Raw genomic sequence first — 6,000 nt, forward strand, 5'->3', positions numbered from 1 at the left:
GAGGATTCTCTGAGAGGAAGATGTATTCACATCTCAGAGCCACCGTCAGCTGTGTGCCTCCAGCCAAGATCATTAGCCTCAGTTTTGCCTCCATAAAAATGGGGCTAATCGGGGCATGTGGGTGGCTCAGTCAGTTAAGTGGCCAGCTCTTGGTTTTGTCTCAGGTCATGGTCTCATAGTTCATGGGTTTGAGCCCTGCGTTGGGCCCTGTGCCGATAGCATGAAGCCTGCTTGGGATTCTCTCTCTTTTTCTCTCTCTCTGCCCCTTCCCCCTCACTCTCTGTCTCAAAATAAATAAATAAACTTTAAAAAATGGGGCTAATCATAGATTCTTCTTGGGACTGTTGTGAGGATTAAATAAAGAATGGTCCAGAGTAGATACAAATGAATTGTTTGGAGGACAGGAGGTGAGTGGGTGCATTCTGCTGAATTGGGGTCATTCATTTATTTGCTTCCAGGTTTGAGACTTTACATTTATTGCAGACTCAACTTCACCTAATTGGGTCTAGCTAACTGTTACTGCCAATTTAGGTCGTTCTGAATCATGATCAAAAGTGTTTGATAACCTTCCCTCCTTTGTGTTGTTGAAAACAGGGTCAGGGTCTGGTGAAACACAGACCTTTGAACTCACCTCTGGAAACCTCCCTCCCCCCCCCCCCCCCCGTGTATACACATTCAACCCTCATTTCTTTCTTCCACAAAGAATAAGACCTTGGCCATGTCTTACTGAATGACCGCATGGAATAGACAGAGAAAATCGAGCCCAAGCAAAGTATACTCAACCTCTTAGCTGAGTAACCCTATCAGAAATAGGAAATGAGCTCTAAATTTTGTCTCTCTCTTTTCTTGCTCTGATGAAATCAAGTTGAGTCTCAGATGGACCCAAAGGTAGAGACTGACTGTGATTTCATCATTGTGCCCATCATTTTTCCTCACTTTCCAGATTTAGTAATTCAAACTAACGTGGGGATCATTTAGTCTGATGGGTGGAGACCCGGCATCCCCGCTGAAAGGAGAGGCAGAGGAAAGGTTGACGCTAAGGCAACAGCGCCACCTTGTGACCAATATTTTTCCTGCAGTCAACGTGTCCCAGCAGTAGGCTTCAAAAGCATGTAAAGAATATACACAATATTCCTTTTCAAATCCTTTGAGTTTTGTCAACTGTTGAAGTCTTAACTTGAGCATCGAACATGGATTATATATCTAAACCATAGATGTATATAGTATGTTACCCATTTCCACATGTATCTTGAGAATCGTAGATTCTGGAGAATTGATGCACTTTATTCATTAGAAGCTTGCTAGCAAGTCTTGGTTTAAAAAAAATTTTTTTTAACTTTTATTTATTTTTGAGACAGAGAGAGACAGAGCATGAACGGGGGAAGGTCAGAGAGAGGGAGACACAGAATCTGAAACAGGCTCTAGGCTCTGAGCTGTCAGCACAGAGCCCGACGCAGGGCTTGAACTCACGGACCGCGAGATCATGACCTGAGCCGAAGTCGGCCGCTTAACCGACTGAGCCACCCAGGCGCCCCAACAACTCTTGGTTTTTACTACATTATCGTCAACCCATCGCCAAGCTCTGTAGTGACACTGGAGAAGACATGACATATGGTATAGAATCTCTGACTTCAAGCAGATTACAACCTGGTCAAGGTGATTAAATTCATCTTGCCTCAAACTGGCCTGATGTCTCCTTCCTGCAAGCTTATGACACCAAAATGTGAGCAAACACCGACATTCAGCTGATGCCAAATACCACCACTTAATTCCAACACATTTGTCATTAGCCAAAAACGTAATTAGGAGCTTGCTTGATCTAGAAGATTTCCTCAATACATATTTAGTTCTTCCCTAACCCAAGGAAGCTCTATCCAAGGACATATGTCTTCCTATATTGAAAAGGGAAATATAATTATCTTACCCTGAGTAGATAGTTGGACTTCTCTAGCTAAAACTGGTGTTTCCTAACATCCGGGCCTCTGCATCCCAAGGGAATTGGGAAGCCCTATACATCTCAGATTCCCTCTCTCCCTCTCTCCAACCCTCTCTTCTTTCCCCTCCCTCTCCTTCTTTCTTTCTTTTTAATTTTAAGCATTTCAAAGCTCCACTGGATGTTTTACATTTCCCAATGGGAAAGCTAACTAAAAACTATTGGGGGGGGGGTGGTAGAATTTTGTAATACTGGTTATCTCAGAGTGATGATCTGAAATGTATGGAGGCTATTATTTGCATCTTTGATAAATAAAATTTTGAAACCCAAGTTGATTATTTCTTTATAAACTCTGTTTGGCAGACAAAATATTTCAAGGCGGTTAGGCTTTAAATGAAAAAGGTAGCAATTCTGCTTTAGAAAGGGAGAAGTGCTGACCTCTAGTGGAACTACATAACATTACAACCTATGAATGAGGCTGGGGGTGTGGGGAAAGATACTGCTGGACAAGTGGCTATAGAATGCGTTCCGTAGAGTGCTGTTTTCTTCTTTGAGGATTCTTTGGGGAACGCCTGGGTGGCTCAGTTGGTTTAGCGTCCAACTTGATTTTGGCTCAAGTCATGATCCCAGCATCATAGGATGGAGCCCCTCATCAGGCTCCATGCTGAGTGTGGAGCCTACTTGAGATTCTCTCTCTCTCTCTCTCTCTCTCTCTCTCTCTCTCTCTCTGTCTCTTCTCAACCCTGCTCATGCAGGTCATGATCTCACTGCTCATGAGTTGGAGCTCCATGTCGGGCTCTGTGCTGACAGCTCAGAGCCTGGAGCCTGCTTTGGATTCTGTGTCTCCGTCTCTCTCTCTCTCTCTGCACCTCTCCTGCTGGAACTCTGTCTGTATCTCAAAAATAAGTAAATATTAAAACAAAAAATTTTTTAAATGATTAAAAAATTTTTAAAAAGTAAGGTTAGCATCCAACTCTTGATTTTGGCCTCAGGTCATGATCCCAGGGTCATGAGATCAAGCCCTATATTGGGCTCCGTTGCAGGTTGTGGAAGCTGCTTAAGATTCTCCCTCTCCTTCGCCTCTCCCCAGCTCATGTGTCTGTGTGTGTGTGTGTGTGTGTGTGTGTGTACTCTCTCACTCTCTCAGAAAAAAAAAAAAAAAGAGGATTCCTTGGGACCCTGAAAAATTCTTCTTTATCTTCTTAACCATCTTCCACGTCCTAGCAGCCACAAAATATCTATAATTCCCTGACTAATAAGCTACCTAATCATCTACTTCTCATAACTAGTACCTTTCCTCTTGCCTGCGTGTGGCCTGATTACAATTTCTTATTCATAAAGCATCCAGATAACCCATTAACCAGGGCTTCTCCTAGTTCTGTTCAGTGTCCATTTCTTGCTGCTGGGGCAAAAGGTAGAGAAAAGAGAATAAGGAGATATTGAGCAATTTCTCTTCATTGTGACCATGAAGGGCCAGTTGCCGGTGGTCTTCTACTCTTGCAACAAGTATCCATTACTTCATAGCATATACAGGCCATTTATATAAAACATATTAGTGAACAAAACCCAAAAGGCATTTTCCCCTTCCTTAAATAGCAAGGCAAACAAGGATGAAGCAGTGTAAAGTCTTTTGGCTGGGGAAATGAACTAGGTTCTAGCCCTAGCCCTACCCAAATGGCCATGGGGCACTGGGAAAGTCCCAGTCCCTCAGTTTCCTCAACTGTAAAATGAAAAGCATTGGATTCAGTGAGCTTTAAGAATGAGTTCAGTTCCACTTTTGTAGTTTTACTTGTATTTTTGTCCGGATTTCTCTTCAGAGGTACTTTCTCTGATGATTTTAATTATGTGTTAGTGTATAAACATGCTCAGGAAGACAGTGTGGTCTCAGTTAGACCTGTCCAATATCAGACTACCTCATCTTAGCAGTATGTATTTGTTCTCTACTGTGTACACATGACTCCAAAGCTTAGTGGCTCCAAACAACACTTACTATCTTACAGTTCCCATGGGTCAGGAATGTGGCCATCACTTAGCTGGGCTTTCTGGCTCAGGGTCTCTCAAAATGCTGCAATCATGAAGATAGCCGAGGCTGCAGCCTCATCTGATGGCATGGCTGGGGGGAGGATCTGCTCTCATGTTCATGTACGTGGTTGTTGGCAGACCTCAGTTCTTCTTGGGCTGTTGCACTGAGGGCCTCTGTTTGTTTACATGGGCCTCTCCATAGGACAGCTCATGACATAGGCGCTTGCTTCATTGGAATGAAAAGAGCCAGAAGGAAATACAGACAGTGAGATTAAAGTTAGTCTTTTATAACCTACTCTCAAAAGGGACATCCAACCACTTTTCTTTATGCTGTTGATTAAAGTGAGTCACTACTTTTAGCTCACTTTAAAAAAATTTTTTTTTAAATGTTTATTTATTTTTGAGACAGAGAGAGACAGAGCACGAGCTGGGGAGGGGCAGAGAGAGGAGATACAGAATCTGAAACAGGCTCCAGGCTCTGAGCTGTCAGCACAGAACCCGTGGGGCTTGAACCCACGAATCGCAAGGTCATGACCTGAGCCAAAGTCAGACACTTAACTGACTGAGTCACCCAGGTGCCCCTACTTTTAGCCCACTTTCAAGGAGGAGGGATAATACACAGTGTGGTGGGGATACCAGGAGGCAGGGATCTTTGGGAACCATTGTGGAAGTTGTGTGTCGTGCAGTGTGACTTCAGGAAAGTGAATGTCTTCCTACCTCAGTTTCTTCACTTGTAAAATGGGGATAATAATGCTTATCTCATAGGTAAGAAATAGATGTAGAGTACTGGGCACCTTGTAATTAAGAACTCAATGACCATTAGTTCCTATGTATTCCTGGTAGAAGACCTCTCATATAAATAACTGTAGATTGAATTACCCAGGCTGTTTCATGTTTTCTCCCCAAATAGGCTTTGAGCTCTCTGAGGAACAGTAACAAATGTAAAATAATGGAAACACAATGATTTATTTTACCCTAAAGTTATCAATCAAAATAATAAAATAATCTTTAAGCTGCCAATTATATCCAGGAAAGAAATTAAGTAATCATTAGAAGGCTGGTTTCTGTATTTCTCAGAGTTGTATTCTTAGCACCACTGCATCTGATTCATGGCAGACACTTAATAAATATCTCCTGAATTATATGCTCTTTTGTTTTATGAACTATTTCCCAAGGAAACTAACATAACATGTTGCTTTAACTTTAAGGGACAAGCTTCTTAATATATTCTTAATTCATAGAGAATGTTATTAAAAAGAAAGAACCCAGACATTATTGTCTTCTCCTTGTTTAAAGCTAGATATTTCTCCACATGGAACACTGAAATTTCTGGTACTTTAAGAGAAAAGTTCCCAGTGAAGGATATTTTGAATGAAGATCATAATATGAAACTCAGAGAGCCATATCTTTAGAGTAGTGATGACCTGGCCCTCAGAGGGATTTGTCTGTCAGGTTTATACCATCTGAGTGGTTCAGGAAACTTTGGGCAGTGTTGGGACCTGTAGCATCTCCACACCAGGGAGAAGCAAATGCAAATCCTCTCTGGGCAAAAAAACTTCATCTGAGGCCTCAAATACTTCTTGTAAGTAATTCTCTCTAGTACATTAGCAGGACACATAGATGATAAATGCAAAAGGAGAACAAAACTATGACTGAGAACCAGAAGAAACAATAAGACAAGACTCACAGAGACACAAGTTATTGGAATTTTCAAGCATAATTAATCAACTGTGCTTACTATATTTAAATAGATAAAAGATAAGCTTGAATATATTTATAGGGAAATGGGAATAAGTGGCAAGAACAACGTTATTTTAATAGAAAAAGGACAAAATAGAATATCTAGAGGCAAAACTTCAATAACTGAAATTAAAACCTCAGTGGATGAGTTCACCACTAGATTAGACATAGCTGATGAGAGAATAAATCATTTTGAAGAAAGGTCTGAAAATTTTTCCAGCAGGTAGCACAAAGAAGCAAAAAGATAAATACACACACACACAGGAAAAGGTTAAAAGAATGAAAAGGTCTAACGTATATTTAAT

This window comes from Neofelis nebulosa, chromosome 3 (assembly GCF_028018385.1).
Source record: "Neofelis nebulosa isolate mNeoNeb1 chromosome 3, mNeoNeb1.pri, whole genome shotgun sequence".
Taxonomy (NCBI): Eukaryota; Metazoa; Chordata; class Mammalia; order Carnivora; family Felidae; genus Neofelis; species Neofelis nebulosa.